This window comes from Pezoporus wallicus, unplaced genomic scaffold, assembly GCF_028554395.1.
Source record: "Pezoporus wallicus isolate ANWC-B61680 ecotype Strahan unplaced genomic scaffold, APGP_CSIRO_Pwel_v1 contig_447, whole genome shotgun sequence".
In the NCBI taxonomy this organism is placed as follows: Eukaryota; Metazoa; Chordata; class Aves; order Psittaciformes; family Psittacidae; genus Pezoporus; species Pezoporus wallicus.
In genome coordinates, this window is record NW_026636385.1 from 2026008 (window position 1) to 2047740 (window position 21733).

The 21733-nt window shown below is 39.3% G+C and overlaps 1 protein-coding gene across 3 annotated transcripts in view; it reads right to left on the reverse strand.

Moving 5' to 3' along the window:
• Positions 1-21728, reverse strand: part of GARRE1 (granule associated Rac and RHOG effector 1) — a 63599-nt gene extending 41871 nt beyond the window's left edge. The window contains exon 1 of one of the 3 annotated variants that reach the window (XM_057400194.1): positions 21675-21728. The gene's annotated coding sequence lies outside the window, so the exon portion shown is untranslated. Of the gene's footprint in view, positions 1-2330; positions 2556-16374; positions 16407-21674 lie in introns of those variants that run through there. The other 2 variants (XM_057400192.1, XM_057400189.1) reach the window with 2 other exon arrangements.
• Positions 21729-21733: the final 5 nt, after the last annotated feature.

Below are 21733 nucleotides of genomic sequence, written 5' to 3' on the forward strand. Positions count from 1 at the left end.
AAAGCAAGCAGAAGGCTCTATGTAGAGCTTTATTTCCACTGGCTTAAAATGATTTGTCCATGGACCCAGATACTGCATAAAAAGATTCTGCACCTAGAAAAATGGAAATAATTCCCAGCCTTTGGCAAAGTACTTCGAGAGGTAACTGAAGGACATTCTATAAATGTCATCATCAGTACATCTTTCAAAAGTGAGGGTCTTCTGAGGAACCTGTCATTGCCCCAGACAAATCATACGTTAAACAAGACTTGGAAAGACACGTGGGAGTAAGTGCCCAAGTCAAATACTACAGCATTCAGTCACGACATACCACATGAACTAGTATATATATGTGTGTATATATACACACACACATACACACATACACACACACACACACAGAGTGGCATAACTTTACAGGACAAGGGACTAAAATAAGAGACTTGATTTGTTACGGTTAAATTTATCAACTCATACACTGAAAAACAGTCCTAGCCTCACATATAAAATGATGGGCTCTGGCCTGATCATTTCCACTCAGGAAGATGATCTCGGTGTTACAACTGACTGGTTTTGCTAAAATGTCAGCCTGATGCTGAATGGTAGTCAGAAGGCTAAATCTGATGTTACAAATTGTTAGCAAAGGAATTTGGAAGGGCATGGCAGCATGGAAAACCAGACATAATTATGCCACTGCATAAATCCACGCTTTACCTACTCTTCAAATTTAGCATGCAGTTCTGTCTCCTTATCACTCTTCCTTACAGAGGAGCTCATCTGGCTTACTAAATAGCCTAACCAAAGACTCAAGAAATCTTATATGCAGCAAAATGCTGAAGACAGTTTTAAATGAGTATAGCCCACAAATTCATCCTGCTTGCCTATCCCTAGTATCCGTTTATAACCTCCACTGGATAAAGACGGTTGAGTTGGATCTATTTTGAAGTTTGAATCAGCATGGCCACTTTCACTCCTTATTCACGCAGACTTGTGGTCATCGAAAGCAGTATATCACAGTGGCATACTGTTTACAACTGCTCTGGAAACAGGAACATTTAGTCATTGATAAATCAGCTGTTAACTTTCAGAGAAGGCTTCCAGGTATTTTGCTGCTCTTGCAAGCATAGATGCTACATTCCATAAATGCCACACTACTCACACTTATTAGCATATATACATTTGAATTTTCCCACTGGAATAAATATTCCTAAACCAAATTTCTAGACTGTTTTAACTGAGTTTGTGATGCTAGGCAACTTTAAAAAGAAAACCCAAACTCAGAGTAGACTCAGTACACACAGTAGTGTCAGACAAAAGTAGTATTTCAAGGCAGTGAAAATTATAATCATCTACACATTTAAAGCTCTTCATAGTAGGTAAGTTTTGAGTCCTAGAAGCATAAGACAGATGATCTACAGAAAATCCTGCAAAGCCTTTCACTGATTTTTCATCCTTTCATTTTTTTTTAGCCTGTTTGGAGCAAAGATGATGAAAGCTTTCAAAACATTTGCAGTAACTCAACACCACCAATCTTTCCATTCCCAAATTACTATGCTGCTTCTGAATTCTCAACACTTGTCACAGAATACATATACAACATTCTCTTGATACTAGACTATACTAAAAAAAAAAAAAAAAAAAAAAGAGAAGGAAAAAGACCTGCAAATGTGTTTTCTTAGTTGCATTAAATATGCTAGTCCTAGCCCACTCATATAAATGCAGTGGCTATTATTAGCATGTATTTCCAGATGTAAATGATTCACCTTTTTATATGTAAAAGTGTACTACCATACTATTTCTTTGGGACTGAAATTAAAACCTAATCCAGTATTTATGAACATTTATTCTCTTCAGTACGTGGTAGAAGCTTGGCTATCTTAATGTCTGCCTTCTCCCACAACTCATTAATTGAAAGTCTCCTACTTGAAAAGCATTAAGTATTCTGAAATGACACAGATTTTATTTCCAAAAATAGGAAAGAGAAGTATGTATCAGGAAAACAGACATCAGCACATGCACTTATTCTCTCACAACAGTGCAGCCATGAGCTTTTTTGTCTTCCAGGTAATACAGATATTCATGTCCTCGTACCACAATTCCTGCACTCTGAGAACAGGCTTTCCAAACAGTTTATGGGCCTACTGTATTTGAGTAGCAGTGGATTCATCATTGAACAGCTGGAGTTTTGCCCAGGAAAACAAACTATATTCTATACTGAAGAAGGACATGATGATTAGGCCTTCATATCCCTCTCATGGTGAAAATTATGGAATTATCAGAAAACTGTAATCATGAAAATGTTAAACTAAGGAGAATGTATTTTTACAGCAAATGAACTTAATTATGTTTACCATATTTGGGCTCAAAGTTGGCTGGCAGCACAGTCTGTATATAGACAGAAATATCTGATTCACTGTCACAGGATATGAATAAAGCAGAGCAATCCAGTGTGAGTAACAGTCTCCCTTCTGTAACAAAACCAAACATCAGTACAAACATAATACTCCAAAAGCATCATATAATACTATTGTAAATAGCAATTTCATAAATACTAGTAGCTGAATACTTTTAACTAATTCTAAAAACCATTCTTGCACTAGATTTTTGCAACAGGACACTCCTGGAACTGTCAAAATGCTTCATTTCTAACAAATCTTTGTTTTCTAGTAAGATTAGGTAGAACTAATTTCTGTAGCTGATGAAGGAACAGCGGTGACAAGTACTTTTAGATAATAAAAATTAAAAAAGAAGCAGTAGCATGTATATTATATTACCTTTCCTTTTTCCTTATTTTTTCAAATAAAAACCAGCTGTTTGTGCGTCTTGGGGACAGTGTTCCCCTCCTCATTAAGACCAGAATTTGTAAGTCTTAATTAAATAAAGACGAGATTTTTCAAATCGGATTAACTCATCCTATATAGGTGGGGTCCTTATAGCTGTAAGACCCAATATAGCACCCTTTCAGTTTAAAAACCCTTAATATAAACCAAAGCAGGGGGAAAAGCTATAATGGTTTGGGCCAGAGGGAACCTTAAAGATCACCTAGTTCCAACCCCCAAATACAGCCCAATCTCGACAACTGCTAATATTTCCCCCAAGTTTAGCCCTCACTTGGTTGTTCTGTTTGCTTTACACAGCAGACAACTAAAAAAATCCTTCCCCAAGTTGATCAATCTTCTGCAAATGCTATTAACAACTGGTGCTAACACAAGTTAAGCACCAGAGACAAAAGGATTTTCCTCTTGCCCTACTTCAGCAAGCCTCTGTGTGCCACCCCACCTTCACCACAATGGCAACAACCTACCCCTTTGAGACTCCAACATCTAGTACCTTCTATTAGCTGCTTCAGTAATCCTGCTTTCTATTTCAGTCCATGGAATAATTTGTTGCCTTTTATCCACACAATGTAAATGTCAAAATAGGTCACAGGTCAACTTAAAAAGCTGCAGACCGAAGGCTAAAGAACACTAGAGCAATTTTAGGTCTTCTCCACCCACTCCTTAACACTGACACAGCTCTAAGAAATTTCTGGGCTTAAAAGTAATTAGTTACTTGGGTTTTGCATTTTACATATTTTTCCTCGGAAGGCTAGCTTGCTTATTTTCCTTTTAGACAGAAACGCAAAGATTTTTGTATTTTAAACAGACTACTGTTTTCCTGCTTCTTTAAAAACCAGAGTTAACGTTGTTATCAATGTTTTAATTCTTTCAATACAAATAGATTTACATGTTTGGAAAATATTTTTTATATCTAGCGTAGATGCTACCAAAGAATATAAATAACTTAACACAAGAGCTACTTGCTAACAAATGCATACATGGAATTCTGCCGGCACGCCTCAGCAGCACACACAGCCTTTCTAGCTTCCGGCTTTAAGCTGCTACATTAAGTATATGGCATGGAAAGGCATACAACAGTCAAACTGATGTTCAGATAAATACTGATGTGATCTGACTGGTGTAATGTGATTTTTCCTTTTAAAAAAGTCAATTGTTGTTTGGTTAAAATTATTAACCAAACATTCTCAAAATATTTCCCAACAAAATTATTGTTAAATAACTATGAATTCTAATTTGAAACATACAAAGCACACTAAGACCACCTTACCACATCCTGAATGCAGAAGTACTGTTTATTTTATGTAAATAACTAAGCCCTCAATCATGAGTGTGATTTATCACCAGGTCACTCAGGTCACCAAGCTGTGTAAAAAAATGGCAAAGGATACAGTGGGATATTTATGCTGGTATAACAACATAATAACATCTTGAAAGATAGACAGATGTAACGTTTTAATCCATAAAAAACTAAAATGATGAATTGACAGTGGGATTGAGTGCACCCTCAGCAAGTTTGCCGATGACACCAAGCTGTGTGGTTCGGTTGATATGCTGGAGGGAAGGAATGCCATCCAGAGGGACCTTGACACGCTTGTGAGCTGGGCTGATGCCAACCTTATGGAGTTTAACCATGCCAAGTGCAAGGTCCTACACCTGGGTTTGAGCAATCCCAGGCACAGCTGCAGGTTGGGCAGAGAAAAGATTCAGAGCAGCCCTGTGGAGAAGGACTTGGGGGTGTTGGTCAATGAGAAAGTGAACATGAGCCGGCTTCAGTGTGCACTCACAGCCCAGAAAGCCAACCATATCCTTGGCTGCATCAAAAGGAGTGTGACCAGCAGGTCGAAGGAGATGATCCTGCCCCTCTGCTCTCGTGAGACCTCACCTGGAGTATTGTGTGCAGTTCTGGTGTCCTCAACATAAAAGGGACATGGAACTGTTGGAACAAGTCCAGAGGAGGCCACGAGGATGATCAGGGGGCTGGAGCACCTCCCGCATGAAGATAGGCTGAGAAAGCTGGGGCTGTTCAGCCTGGAGAAGAGAAGGCTGCGTGGAGACCTCATAGCAGCCTTCCAGTATCTGAAGGGGGTCTATAGGGATGCTGGGGATGGACTCTTCATTAGGGACTGTAATGATAGGACAAGGGGTAACAGGTTAAAACTTAAACAGGGGAAGTTTAGGCTAGATCTAAGGAGGAAGTTCTTTACTGTGAGGGTGGTGAGGCACTGGAATGGGTTGCCCAGGGATGCTGTGAATGCTCCATCCCTGGCGGTGTTCAAGGCCAGGCTGGACAGAGCCGTGGCTGACACGGTTTAGTGTGAGGTGTCCCTGCCCATGTCAGGAGGGTTGGAACCTGATGATCTTAAGGTCCTTTCCAACCCTAACTATTCTATGATTCTATGAATTAATCTATTCAGTAAAAATCAAACACTTAGAAGTAAACTAGAGGCTTAAGCTTAGACTTTTATTATTTGTTAGATCTTTCTGAAGACGTATGTGTGTTCTCCCCAAAGCACATAGTGCCAACAGTTCACATTCTCATGTATGCATCTGTAGAAGATCCTAACTCATACCTAATTAGGTCCACGCAATGATACCTCTCAGTATTCATTAACAGAGCTGAATTTTGTTCACAAATGAAGACTAGAAAGAAACACTTAAAATTTTAAGTGCTACCTTCTGATGTGTTAATTATTTTTGAAAATTATTATTAACATGAAAGACTAGGCTTACATTAATTGATGCTTAGGTGATTTAAGCCATGCTGACACTCCTTTCCAGTGACTTATGTTGACAAAGCTTTCTGCTGAAATTGCAACACAGTGAAGTTCTGCAAGCCATAAGACCCTGCAAAGATGCCAAATACATTTAAGCAATGTTTCAATACCAGCTGATGCATCTATTACAGATCAGGCCAGACCCTTTTCAAATACATGTCTTAAGTATTAGATTTAGAAAAAGTGACCTTTTAGCCACTGGGACTATTTGTGCAGAATGCATTCTGACAGCCAGGACCACCCCACTGGTACAAGCACTGCCCATGACTAATCTGGCACCAGCAAGTGATGGTGAGAGTAAGGCTACAATATACAACACTAAGGATCAAGGCAATTTCTACTTTACATATTACTACAAACACACACAGGCACCATTTTTAGCCACTGTTGGATTTACGTCCCTTCTCCCCATCCCCCAACCAGGCTCCAAACCTTGAAGTAACCTTGCTCTGTCCCCCCTGCCCCCCCCACCCCGAGACAGCTCCATGCCTGAAACATAACCTCTAATCTTATCTTCTATTTCTAGCATACAATTCACGACCCTTATCCCAATTTTTTAAATTAAATATCCTCCATGTTGCAGACCCTGCTTCCTATAATCAGGACAGCACAGAGGATGCCAGAATTTCTAACAATATGTTTCTTGTTGAGGACAATTTTACAACACTTTTAAGAGCATTATAAACATACTGTATTTACGCAACATAGGTTTTAAAAGCCTTCTTTGAGAAAGAGGTTTTCACCACTACTGTCAGTACTCCACTGCAATGAAAAAGCTCTGTTAGAAGGTTTAGATAAAGACCTTAAAATACCACAAATCTGTGTATCAGGGCAGTTTGCAAAGCAAAGCATTAACTTCCAGCAATTATTGATACTTGGAGAGTATCTGTGGACAAGTCTTACAGATTACAGGGGTTTACTACAAAAGAAGCCTTCTCATCCGACACCATCTATGAGAAGGAATTTGCTTAAACTTGTTTGGTTTTTTGCAACAACAAGATACATTGTTTCTTTGCCGTCAATTCTGTAACATTTCTTACACTAAACAAACCAAAATAGAAGCGGCTGACTCAACCAGACGTCTGTCTAGGCCACAATGGCAAAATTCGTAATTTTTATTAATTACCACTATCCATAAGTCTCTTTCATATTTTTATCAATTGTATACAATTTATACAGTTGCTACAGCAAAACATTCCTCTGTGCACAAATTCTCCCACAAAAGCACTTTGATACAGAGCAGCTCCTGACGAATGAAAGAATATTTTTCTGCCTCCAAAGGCTGAAAAACAAGAAGTTTCCACAGTGTGTCCCAAGTCTGGAGGCTGCAGCCTGACATAGCCATGCCCTCTCAGAGCTGTGCAGTTACAAGTACATGTCCGCGGTGTCATGAGCCACTCTCATCTGCCTACCCCAAAACAATCTATTTCAGTCCCAGAAAACATGGAGGGCGGAGGAACATCTGTCACTGTTTGCCGGCTTCGTGCTTACGGTGTAGAGAGGAACTGATTTGGCCACTGTGCATTAGTGAACGCCTTTACTTACACACAAAGTTTAAAAAAACCCTTAAGAATAAAAAACGGAATTACACTGCACCCATATACCAAAATACTTATAATGCTTACACCAAGCTAGTAGTTAGACCTTCAAAACAAGACCAACTATACTGACAGGACTTTCTGTTGATCAGTAAAAAAATTAGTCAGACTAGGATGCTAATAGCAAAGAAACATCCACTAATACTCCACAGAATTACTTTCCAACTATATTTTAGATATAATCAGTTATGGGACAACTGGACCCCACCAGCAAAATTAGGAAAGGAGGAACAATCCTTGAAGATAGACATTAAGTGTTACAATACGTTTTGTTGAATTTGTATACATCTTATAAGCATATTTTACAATAAATACAGCTTGTTTCACACTGGTCTTCACAGGCAGTTCTAGCAAATACCATTAGCTTGTTCTAGTTTCTCTCTCCCACTCCCTCAGCTTCCATCCTGTTCTCAGCAGGGCATCAATTGAACCTATTGGTAGGTCCACAGAAATTGAACAGTGCAAGTGGGAGGACAGCCTCTAGTAATTAAGAATTAAAGTAGGTAAGTGAACATAAATCAGACTAGAGAAAAACCAATGTAACAACTTTTTAAGGTAGCAGAGACAGATTTTGAAGTGACTAGAAAATAATAAATACAGAAACCCTGAAGAGCCATCTCATCAATATACTTACCAAATCAATTTATGTTAGGAAGCAAAAGTTAGCTTAACATGAGCCATGCAATCAGCAGCAGCCCAACATGAGATTCATTCCTAGGTGGCTACTGGGGGAGTAACAATGCTTTCTTTACTTTAGAAAATAAAAATTTACACTGTCAACAGAAAGGTCAGGACTGCCTTTCCTTCAGCAAAAAAAAAGATGCTCCGTATTTTGAAAGGTAACTTCACTGAGTCTTAAGAGTCAATGTTTGAAAGCTCCTCCACCCTAGCCCAAAATGAGGACTAGAAACACCTCAAGAAAACCTCGCTAAGATTCTCATGTCAATGAATGACAACCACAAAAATTCATCACAGCACTAGGAAAATATTTGCAAGTGTGTTTTCAAAAGGATACTGTTATTCAAATGGAAAAACAGTATCACACAACCACTGTCCAACAACCCAACTCTTTCAAAATATTATATTTATTTAGCATTTTATTACTGTGGTGTCCATAAAATACATAAAGAACTAATGTAATTGTTGATGTAAATATAATTTTAAAAATGTTTTTCCACAGTCTCTGCCTTCAGTATGAAAATTACAGAAGCAATTCTAAAGTCCTTACTGAGGACTGCATTAAGGTCTTTACTTTTCAAAACTGTTTCCACTCCCATGTTTCATAAATTTGCATGAACACAGTATAGGTGGTTTTAGTTATGTAGGAATATTCTTCATTAGTCAAGAAGAATGAATCATAGAATAGTTTGGGTTGGAAGGGACCTTCAAAGTCATCTAGTCCAACACCCTGCCAGGGGCAGGGGCATCTTCAACTAAATCAGGTTGTAAATCAAGTGTGTACCAAAGTAAATCCACAGTTGAAACCATTTTGAAATCCATGCTTCATAGAGTAAGGGCTTCTGGAGTACAGCTGAAGGCTGGAGATGCATGCTAATTTGTGCCTTAATTTCGGATAAAGCAGGCAGTAAAACATTCTACAAAGTTTAAACAACTTTTTTAACATGATAGTTTACATGAAACATTCAAATTACTCAATGAGCATCTGAAAAAAACATCTAAGCTCCCAAAAACATAGTGATTCTGTAAAAATTTCTGAAAAGAAATTCTGAGGATTTCTGTAAAATAACACCTTCCACTTACAGCCCTCCAGTATCATCAGGTGAAGTCATCCTAGTGCTAACAGCAATGCTGCTACTACTGCTGTCAGTACTGAAATGTAAAGAAATGAATGCAGATCATCAAACTAGGCGATTGTTTTGTTTGGTATTTAACAATATAGTTCTTAATTTAAAGAAAAATAATTTAGCAATTCCATTTTAAATATGAACTATATCAACATGATATACAAGAATATTAACAAGATCTTGTAAACTTTACATTTAAGATAAAATTAGTGGCCAAATAGACAACATGTGCCTTCTGACCCCCTGCTACCTGCCATAAACTGCCTCCACACATCTGACTGAGCCCTCATGCAGTTTCTGTGCCAAGGGAGCCTGCAGCCTACTGTGAAACCCACCTTCCTGCAAGAAACCAAGCACTGCAAATCAACACCTCAAGAACCAAAGCCAGGAATCTTCTATTTGAACACAGATCTCATCAAAGGCATTCCTACATCCTCACTACTTTCAAGTTCTTCCAACCTCAGTGGAAGCATCACATAGCAGCTTTTGGGCAAAACTCAATGCCAGCTCTTACTCCATAATCAGTATTATGGAAGCTATTCCTCACACACATCTGGAGAAGGTGATTGAAACTTTTAAAAAGTCAAAAAAATTGCATCTGCTTTAAGATATACACCACAGTAATAGACCCCCACAGAACAATTAATGGCTCTGACAAAAATCTTAAATGATTACTCAATGATTACTACAATGATTACTCATTGTACTGCGCTCCTGAATTACTGATGGCAGCAGAAAGAACCAATCACTACTGCACAAACACAACAGCTAACTCACTTTTGAGGGAAGGACTGTACCATTACTGTTCTTCAAAGTAATACACAGAAAAAACCTAGAAAATTCTGTTCCTACTACTACTAATATTCCTTCCAAGGCTTGTAAGGATCTTGCGTTACTTCCAGAGTTACTCCAGTAGGCAAACTGCAATTTCTATATTCTGCATAAACCTACAATATGTATCTGTAGGAATCTCTCAGGGAACACTACAATGAATAAATACAGGCATGCTATGCTCATGTTCTGCATATTCTTTTCAAAAAACCTGTTATAACATCAAGTTTGTATTTACCTGCAACTTTTGAACACTGAAAACATACCTTGCTTTCTTGCCTTCAATTCATTAACATTGGTCCTATTTTCAATTTCTTTTTCCCACTTTTCGAGTCACTCCAGCAAATTTAAAAACCGCAGTATTAGACATGCCTCCTTAGTACTTACTAAGGTATATATATATATTTGGTTTTATCCACAAGTAATTCAAAACACGTATTTCCTGCATACACCTAACAATACCTGTTACATGCATATTACAGGATTTATGTTCTCCTTTATTAAAGGAGTTGAATTTCAGTGAGTCATTTTCTCAAAATTTCCATTCTAGAAATGAATAAAGTAACTACTTTCCTTCAAAGTGTCCGGTAACACCGTGCAGCTGGAGCAGACCACACCACTTTCTGGTTTTATTATTTTATTAGGAACAGTGTGTTCTAAAGTCAGAACTGGGACTAACCACAATCATGTGTATTATTTGATACATCAAGGGATTTTTATCCTCAACTACCACTCATGTATTCATGCGCAGCAGAAGAGTTCAAACACTGCACAACACTGTGTCAGCATGTCAGCACTGTGACACTGTGCCATGTCAGCAGCATGGACACTGACACTCATACCAAAATGAGTTTGTAACAATAGGATATCTTTCACATTTTCAGCATGGCAGATTCCTCTTCCCATCTTTCAGGTAACATTCCAATCCTTATGCTGTAATACATGCAAATAGGAGAGTTTTAAAAGTGAAGTAAGTGTAAAGCAGAACACAAGCAGTAAAAGAATGAAAATAATTACAGGGAGAAGAAGAGAGTGACTGAATTCAGCAGCATAATAAAGTTAGATAATTGTGAGCTTGGCAATGAAACTGATGCTTTTCTTTATAGTAAATCAATATAATGATATTAAAAAATTAGATTAAACTGTATTTTAGGGCTCTCAAACACTAATAGTAAGGCATCTTACAGCTTTTTGAGTTACTATATGCATATCAGCAAATTGTTCTAAACAGTACAGCCCCTTGTAAAATGGAGTCTCATCCCCCCTTATAGTAACATATTATCCTCTGTCCTGAATAGGACATTATTCCATGGACTGCTTTTCATACTTTTCAGGCGATTATGCTGGCATGCTTTGCCTCTGAGGTTGAAACCCGTAAACTCCACTTATGTAGACATTTTTTTTGTCCATAATTTGGACAATGGATTGTTATTGGTCAGAAGTTGTACTCATTCATTACTAATAAAAACAGTTTCAATGTTATATTAAGCAATTGATACTAGTAAGCTCTTAGAAGACAACTACTCAAGAAAATATATACTATTACACTCCTAGATCATAACTACTTTAGAAAAAACATCAGTGAAAAATCTTGTGGCATCTAGATTTTTACCACATGCCAACGCTGTAAAAATCTGCCTATTTTATGAATAACAATCTCAAATCTGGCACACATGGTAAATGAAAAGTTTTTTTACCTAATTATTTGTTAATTCTAAAATATTACATTGAGCACTATTAATGATTACTCATTGAATTCATGACTATGAGTAGTGGCATTGCTATGTTTCTTACCTTAATCTTCATTATGAAGGTATTTAAGAAGGCCTTTGAACAGAGAAAAGACAACAAAGAAGAAAAGAAGAAAGCAGAAGAAAAAGCATTCCAGTGTCAGTGCAAGGAAGCTACAAGTACCTGCCACACAACCTACTCCTTAACACCAGCCCAAGCTGGTATCTTCTATATGGAAGAAATCAGTTTTAGAACAAAAGAAGCCACCAGTGAAAATAAAAAATAATTCTTCCTTTCACATCAACTATTTGATGTGAAGAAATCAAAGCACCAATTTCAAGGTATTACTTCTTACCTAAAAGATACAGAACACCCTATCAGTGCTGGAATACACAACAATTAAGACAAGGGTACCTTGCATCTGAGGACACATACTGGTATATGTAAATCAATCTGTCAAATGCTTCCCCTCTCTGAAGTATATTCTACAGCTGCAATTTTTATTCCCTGCTTTTTTTCCACAATATTAAGTGGGTCTTCTGAAATTTTGGCCAAAATACCTTACACTGTTGTGAGGGACAGCACTCTCTCTGAAACAGTCCAAGTGAAAGGAAGTAAAAGTCAATGAACTACAGGTTTTAAGTCAATGATATGACATAAAGAAAGAAGAAAAACACACCCTCACAACACAAACCTTTAGAGACAGGTAATTAAGAAATCCACTAACTCAACAGTGCTTTGAGGCACTGCCACGTTTTTTACATGCTACCAAGCACTATAATCTATATTCACACATCGATAGTTGCATAATATTTGCCTCAAGTCTACTGTTCCAAATTACACCAGTTTTACTTTGCTTACATTAGAATTCACTTTAGAGAAAAATATTTCACATGGATATAGTGTGCAAGATGCCCTGCATTCATATTATAATTTATTCCTCAACACACTGAACAATTGTATCAAAATACAGCATTTTGTAACAAAGTACAGCATACCTTCCCATCTACTCTTATAATTGAGGACTGTATCACCTACAAAACCTTAAGTTAAAGGAAAAACGGCGTAATTATGTAGCATAGAAAATTTCCATGTACTATACTTACCCTTGTTTTTCTTGATATATGATTTAATGTGCAGTGAAAAACAAACAACGCAGTAGAGATGAGGAACTCATGGTCCAGAATATGTATAATCAAATAGCATTTTGCAAAGACGACAATATATTATTTCTCTAAAACCACAAGAATTTTTTAAAAGAAACTGCTAAAACAATTTCAGAATGAAATACAGATGCAACTCTTTAGCAGAAAGTCACAACTACATAATTTTCTCCTGTTTCAGGATGCAACTAAAGTATCGGTAACAATATCTTGCATCAGACAGATAAAAGCATCCACTGGCTGCACCATGAAGCTAAAAAAAGACCATAAAAATGTCAATGTCTCAGGAAAAAGAACAAACAAACTACAACTTAACATCAAGTCAAATTTTAACAGTCGTATTTGCAGTAGTCTCCATCTCCCACAATGCACAAAGTTGAGGGCCATTAGGGCCGTTCAAAGGGAACAAACACACAGCAAAATAATGTTGAAATACAAGAGACTGCAGAGGCTGGACAGACATTTTCCGTCAATAAACCTCCAAGTGTAAGGGACGGAGCAGTACATAATAAAACACAAAACAATAAGAGGGTAAGGACAGGTGATCCTGGAGAGACCAACAGCAACATGCTCATCTACAGGTATTTCCTCAGAAACTGACTTGAGAAGTTTAGTTTCAAAACACACTAAATTATGACAAAACTCTCACATGTCAATGTACTGCACAAGCAACAAACTCTGTGCAGCTGTTAAAGACAAGTTAAGCCTAATATATTGTTCCTTTAAAGCCAGAAGAGCTATTCATCCATGAACAATGTTATCTGCAAACCACAGCAATTCAATACTCCCAGTATTTGGTCCAACGATGTGTCTAATTAAAGCATACTCTTTAGAAAAGCAGCCAGAATCAAAGACACCATTAAAGGTTTTGGAGTGGTAATTCCCTGACATCTGACCAGCAAGAACGTAAATAGCATTAGAGATTCGGTGACAAAACCCCATTCTGACAGCATCTATGATTTGAAAAAGACCTCTGCATCCCTCATGGTCACAATGATACAGAAAGAGAAGCCAGAGTGAGAGAAGAGCTAGAATCTTTTAACACATGTTCAGGGAAAACATAATTAAAAGGCAAATCATGGTCTGTTATTCATTCGTCTGACTGTATCAGACAATCCTGATCAGAGCTCCTAAAACCCAACTGCTCCAGAAACTGATATAAAACAAAATACAAAAAAAAAAAAAAAAAAACAAACCACACAAAAACAACCCCAAAACCACAAGCAATCTCTTTTCCTGCTGTGTCTTCAAAGGAAGAAAATGCACTTTTCCCAAAAAACATTTCCCTAAATCTTGTGTGTCAACTACAGATTTACTCTATCGTACCAATCCATCACCACAAAAATGTAACATTCCTATATAAAAACAAAAAATGTATCATTAGTGGTTTTCAACAGATTTCATGTCCAGCAGCACCTGCAGAGCAATAGATTTCTGACCACAAAACCATGAGACAGATTATTTTCAAAACAGCAAAGGTCAGATGTACCACCTTTCCATATAGATAAAGTAGTAAGTGCACTTGACCAAAGACAACTAGACCATCTGCTGTCCCATAACTTATTATTTTAGTTTTAAGAATAAGTATTGTACGAACATTTAAATTAGGGTTTATGACTTGAAATTGTAAAATACCTTTACTAAGAGCAACTTGTGAACAAACCCAAGTTAAACTCATGGTCAGATTTTATGCAAATTTTACCAATTACCAAAATTGTAACAAAATAACTTCCCTAAAACTCACTCGTTTTTGGACCTGAAACAAGGTCAAAGTGCTGAATTCAACATCACAATCCAGTGCCCTGCAAATTATTGCAATGTTTAGACAAAGAAGTTCATTATGAGATCTAATAGGATTGCTAGAGAGAAAATGTTTCCATTCTTTTCCTAACAGCAACACAAGATGGACAGAAATTCTGGAAGCTCTTTGAGTAAGGATTCTTGAAACACTATCTTAACACAGAACCATGCAGATTCCCAGGATCACCATACATGCTTTTTTTCCCACGGCTTTGTTCTAACAATTGGCATTTCCTTCGAGCACCCTGTACAGTTTTCATTAGCACATAAGTCTCTTAAGAAAAATAAGCCACTTACACTTGCATTAATTTAGGAAATACAATTTTTACTTAACCTACCCTGCCCTTGTATACATAAACTTCAGCAACTCTTCAAAAAAGAGCTAAAACAGAACTGCAAGTTATCATACTAACAAAACCTTAGTCTTGCTTGTATCATAACTTTTGTACCTACATTGGCAGATAAACAGTTCAGCTGACCTCCACTCTGAGTTAGCTAAGTACACCTACAGTTTGTTCTCTGCAGGCGAAGAATGTACAAGTACCCACTTAAACCTCCACTTTCCTGATGGCAACAGTGGCACTTGGCAGTCTTGATGATTTCATCTGCACTACCCCAAACTCAGTAAACCAAAATTACGATCACTACCAAATCTTACTGGTTGTTTGGTTTTTTTTTCATTTTTTGCTTTTTATTTAATAAATTAAAGATTTTCGCTTTTCTAAATGATGCATGCATATTTAGCAGTAGACCTATTTTTCAGCACCATATTATAATTCTCAATTACACCATCTGCTTGTAAATATTCATCTCATGTAAGAAAAAGGGTATATCTTATTACCTTATTATTTAAATATTTGCAACCTGTGTTGCTCAGCCAAAAAACCTCCAATATCTAACTATGTCTTTGGTAAGAGGCTAAAAAAAAGTTTATTCTGGTGCTGTGAAAAATGTGCTGATGAAACTGGATTCTGTAACAACATATTTGCACAGTTTTAGTTAATGCTATTCTATGCCACCTGGCCTTCAACTGCTGCTTGGACAATAGAGTGCAGTCCACTCAACAGTAGGCCATATTCCTATTCTTCCCTCCAACCAAAAAAATCTCTTATCCTCAGGATCCTTCCATTTTGGACTAAACACAGGTGCCTTTAACAAATGCTGAAAAAATTCATTCATTTTTATCTTAATCTGACAAACACGATTTTTTTATGAGCATGTGGAGATGACAAATTCATTCTACATTGAAGTTACCCTGCAAGATGCATGCAGAAGAACATATAAATCTGAAAGAATAAATTTTTTAGGTAGCCTTTTCCTTCATGCACTTTCTCCTTCTACATAATACCATCTGGTCCAAGACTTGCAAATAGGATTCTAAGAAAAATTTTGAAATACTCAATCAAAAGAAGTTACATTCCTCAAATCTTTTGGAGGCTGGCATAGAGTTACATTTAACCAAAGTGATCTTTGCCCTCCGATACTTGGTCTTTTATTCAAGCTGTGAGGATGCAGACACAAGAAAAGTCTTTTAACAACAAGAAGGGTATTCCTGGGTCTGTCCTTTCCAGTCATTACAACTTTCACTGGGTTTCAGCATTTCTGTTATATGCTGGGCCACAGAAGAAGAATGTCTAGCTTCTTCAGGATGAAACTGCCAGCTTCAAGTACTTTTACGGAACATTTGAAAATATTACTTTGTACTTAGACCCTGAGGAAGCAACACTTAAAAGATCTCCAGGTTTTTCTGGAATGTGACCTGTAGATATTCAGGTGCTTTATCTTTCTCCAGGGAAGCTCTTGTGCTTGGACTCAAACTGTTCTTCTAAGGCACAGTCAGTCATCAGACTTACATGCTGATGAAAACTGTATGCAGTGCTGGAAGGAAATGCCAACTGTTAGAACAAAGCCTTGGAAAAAAAAAAAAAAAAAGCATGTATAGTGATCCTGGGAATATGCATAGTTCTGTGTTACAGAAAATCACTTCAAAAAAATCACCTGATTACAGATTCTGTAATCTGTACAAAAAAGCAGGAAGACCAAATTTCATAAACAACAAAAAAATACCTAGGAATGTTTCTCTGAATATCCTGGTATCAGACGCACTAGGCGGACATGCTTACTTTTACCCCAGTAAATCCAGAGAATTCCCAATACCATCCAGAAACTCACAAGCATAGCAAATTATCACAGTGAGGTAACCTACTTGGGAAACTGAAAACACTGTTACTGTCAGGACTGAAGACAGATTTCATTAGTAGACAACTCTCACATGAACAAATCACACTATGGATGCCTGTGGAGAAGCAGAGGAAAGGTCCACTACAGCGCTTTCTTCCTGTTTAAACTGAGGAGTACTGTTCAGTTCCTGGATTGCAGAGTACACTGCAGACAGCCTGTGAGGAATTTTCTGTAATTGGATGGTGCCATTAAATGTCAACTTTGAGTGTACAACTAAACAAGAATCGCACCTAAAATACTATTAAACAACCAGCTGTCACATTCTAACTTTCTAACCAACACACAAGTGGTGTCAGGAAAGAACAAAACCAGAACATCTAAACTTGAGAAGAGGTGGCTGACAAGGTGGTACATGGATCTCCCTGTAGAAGTTTTCCAAATAATATATCTTTTGCAGTGCTACTGTCAGAAATGCTTATCAGAAGACTTCAGCATCTGACAAGTACCCCACTGAAACATGACTAGATAAACCAAGGAGAGTCCCATTGACAAAAAAACTCTAATCACTTGAGAAAGCAGAAAACTATTAGGAAAGCAAGAAACAAAAGACAAAGAAGTTGTATAGCTCTGTTGCAAGACAGCGAAAATCTAGGTAGCCTTAGAGAGAGAACATGCAATAGTCATTTTAAAGAAAAATTTCTTATGAACATAAGCAGGAATTGGTCATAATTGTATTGTAAAGATTTTTCCTAAAAAAATATTTTCTCTGATGTGACCCTAGAGTAAAAACACACAACGTAAAAATTTATTCTAAAGACCAGATGGCCACCTTGCAGCAAAAACTTTTTAAAGGTTTTGTTTTGCTTTTTAGCAAATACGGCAAAAATTCTATTTACTAGTGCTACCATGTTTTCCTGTGAGGACTTTCCTTAGAAAATCTTTCCTTAGAAGGGAGAGCATTTATTTCCTTTATGAAAACAGTTCTTCAAAACAAAGCCCTAGAACATCCCAAATCAAACTTGATTTGTTTAAATAAAAACTTGTAAGAGGTTCTTGCCCTGATAAGCTGTCATATGTTATCATTAGACTGAAGCCAATGTATTACCAATGGTATGCAATATAACAGCTGGAAAAATGTCTGACTTGCTATAAAGGCTCTTGAACATGCTTAAAGCCTCCTAGATACAGCCATACTGACCTGTACACACAGACATCTCATGATCCCCCATCACACCTGCAGTACTTCACATGCCCCTTTTCAGCCATTCTTCTTCATTATTCAAAGTTAACCAGCAATTCTAGACCCTCTATTCTGCTGTTTTCCACCCCACCCCCACCCCCCACCCCTTTCTCTTGTACTCCAAGGCTACTCCAACCCAGATCACTGGACCTGATGCAAAGTTTATGACCTTAATAGAACCATACAGATCAATCCCCCAAATTTATCTTATCAAAATACTAATCTTCATTAATTACAGCAAAGTAAGACAAGATTGGTTATTTCAAAACCACAGTTCTCAAAATAAATTGTCCTATAATGTCAGAAGCACTTCAAAGTGGATACACACCTCATTAACACCAACATCATCCTTCTGAAGTTTCATAGAAAAAAATCATTTTTTAATTACTGTTTTTGCAAAATTCAAGGACTGAACCAAAACAGTTTATTCACAGAACACTAGGAGACTGGGATTGAATCACACCAAATCAGCGATTAACCCACAAAACAGGATTTGTTAAATGAATGCCTTCTACTCCCCATATACATCCCTTAATAATTTATTTGGGGGCAGAAGGGATGAACATCTACACCCCTCCTGCCATAAAGTTATCCTGAGGTACACAAACAGCAGAAGAGCAGAAACCCATGGCAAAGCCAGAGGCACAACAAAATATAACTACTAACTCCTTCTTAGTGAATTTGGAACCCATCTTTAACAAATTGTGCTTAAGTTTCAAAATATTTTTTCATCAGCAGAACTTCAGATTTTTACAGATACTGAGAAACAGCACCTTCTGCGGTTTAGATCTGCAGTTCCTGCAGAGCACAAGACTGACTACCTATGGCATGTTACTAATACATTGTTGCTACTCAAAGGCCAGTGAAGGTTAAGAAACACTAATCCCGACATATCACCAAGCTCTCGGAGGACCAGCATTATTATACTGTAGATTTTATCAGTTCTAGCAGAGTCAGTTGCCCTCTGAGCCAGCCCCAACACAATGTTTTGTGATGAGATTACCCATGCTGCTGGAAATGTCATCTTTCATGTATGATATAAAACCCCTTCTGTAGCTACTCACAATACCCTGGCATTGTTTGCAACACATCGGGTGTTGGTCTGGCTAACATCCAATTCCAGTAATAATATTCTGTCTACCTACAGTAACCACGAGAAAATATTCTTCATTTTCAGCCCCAAGTGGTTTTGCAGCACAGCAGCAAGCCCTTAAAGAACTGCCATACTTCACTGCAAGTTCTGCATTTCACTGTGCATTTATCTGTCTGCACAGATCAGGCATTTATCCAAAACTGTAGAAACACCTTGAGATTACTGAGAATAAAGGAGCTCTTTTCATACAGCACAATTAGTCATATCAGCAGTGATAGCTATTTTGAGCAGCACCCATTAATCACTATCATTAGCAGGATTTCTGGTGTACCAGTATTCATTGTTCCAAGAACAAAGTCTTTTCCCATTACAGTACTACTATATAAACAAAAGCAGCAGCACAATTTCTCTTGATAATCTTGTTTTGAGTAACAGAAGACAAGTGGCAGCACTTAAAACTACAGTCAATTCAAGGTGTAAAGGGAAGCTCACTTATACCTTATAGGACAGCAAAAATACAGTTCTTTTGCTGTAAAATAAAACCGGCTGTCATTCGTACACTGGGGAAAAGGTGCTGAAAAGTAATAAATAGCGAGAAGTGGAGAAGATGATGCCCAAGAAGTGGAAGAAACCTAGACCTGTCTTTTAAACATGTGTAGCAAGTATTTTCACATTACTTTCTATGAAGGACTATTAATTTCAGAGTCTCAGAGGAGACTTTTGACTAGAAAAATATTCCCTATATACATAATCTCTAGTTTCCTAACACCTCATAGTAACTCCTGTTTCAGAATGAGAAACCAACAGGATTTATGCCTTACATTGACTTAGGAAGCAGTACCACCAGATGCATGGAAAGCAGCGGCTCTGTACTGCTTCCCACACAGTTCCTAACTCCCCAAAGATTTCACAAAGTTGCAGAAACATGTATGTTGACCAGCAATTCTTTACGAAAGAAGTGTCCACCTTATCTTCTGTAGAAATGTTTCCCAGTAGAAGACTCCAGCCAAGCACAAAATTGAGTTGATTTTCATGATACACAAATAGCACCTGTGAACATACCAAGGCAGGCCAACACTCCTGATCCCATGAGCTGCATACCAAAACTTTCATGGGGCCAGGAGCTATGCGACTCATACCTCAGAGAGGTGAGGGAAGGGAAGCACTTCTCAGGAAATTCAGCCACCCTTTGCCCATAGAAAACAACAGTTCCTCAAGAGCATCAGTGCCCCTTTGCAAGATAGCACTGAGCCAAGAAATCTGACAGCAACATTTTCCCTGATATCTTGATCTGAGATTATTCAACAGCCACACAAGCAGTTACAAGATGCAGTGCCATTTTGGGAACCAAGCCCCAGCCTCTTGCCAGTTGCATATGCCTCTGGAGCCACAGGCTGAGGGACTCTTAAAAGCGAAGCAGTGAACTGCAACTACACACACCTGATGTATGCTGCTCTTTAAGACACCCCAACATCTATTCCTCTCTAAACCCAATAATAACAGTGGCTGATTTATACCTGCAACAATGTTTATAATCTCACATAAAACAAATGAGATCTTTTAACTCCTTTCAAATTTCTAAGCCACCATCCACCTGATGAATATATACCTTCCCATCTCAAATGATAAAACCCCTCAAGCAGGGAAAAGAGAAGGTACAGTAGTGAAGTTTTAAGCTACAGCCCAAAATGAGCTACCCTCTTGTGCTTGCAATTACCATGAGGATACAACGCATTAAACATAAGGCTAGATAACAACAAAGAGCACTCTCAGTCAACATCAGGTGAAACACCCGTGCAAGCAAAAACCGCTGCAGTGGCCAAGAAGGAGACACTCCTACCCACAGGCCTTCGGGCCGGGGGGCGCGAAGAAAGCCCACCGCGGGCACCGTGGCGAGCTGTGCTTTCGCGAGCCCGACGCTACAGCTCTCCCGAAGGGCAGCTCCCGCCGGCACCGCCCGGGAGGCCCGGACGGACAGGAGGCCTCCTCACCGCGGGGGTCAGAGAGCGCCGCGCAGCCCTGAGGCGAGGCCTCCGCGGCGGGGTCTCTCGCAACGGGCCGACCGCCCCGGGAGGCCGCGGGTCACTATTTAGCAGGAAGGTGCGCAGGAATTCCCGCAGGCGCAGTCCCAGCAGCGCTCCCCGGGCTGCCCGCACTCGGGTCACGGCGGCGGGAATGGGAGACGTACGGGGCCGGGGGCGGCTGCAGCCTGGCCACCGCCCCGGGCTGCGCGCCCGCTCCGCGGTTACCCCCACCACCACAGGGAGAGCCCGGGCCCGCTGAGGGAGCGCCGCGACAAGCACCGGGCCGCGCCCCGGGGCACCGCCGCCGCCTTCCCCCTGGCCGGGGCTTCCCGCAGGCGCCGCCAGCGGCTCCTCCCAGCCCCTGCCGGTGTCCCCAGCCGCGGCCCGGGGAGCGTTCCCCCGAGCGGCCGCAGGGCGCTGGCCGCTCTCCGCGCCCCGTGCCTCTCGGCGCCCGGGGAGGGAGGAGCGGCGGTAGCGCCGTCCATGCCAGCCCGGTGCCTCGCACCGCCAGGGCCCTGCCGGCCGGGCTGCGGCCGGGGACAAGTCCTGTCCGCGGGGTCGGGGGAAGGCCGCCCCCGCCGCGGGAGCACGGGTTCAGCAGCGGCGCTCACTCACCTGCCCGCAACAGCCCCCACCGCGCGGCCAGCCCCGCTCTGTGTACTCCGGAAACGGTG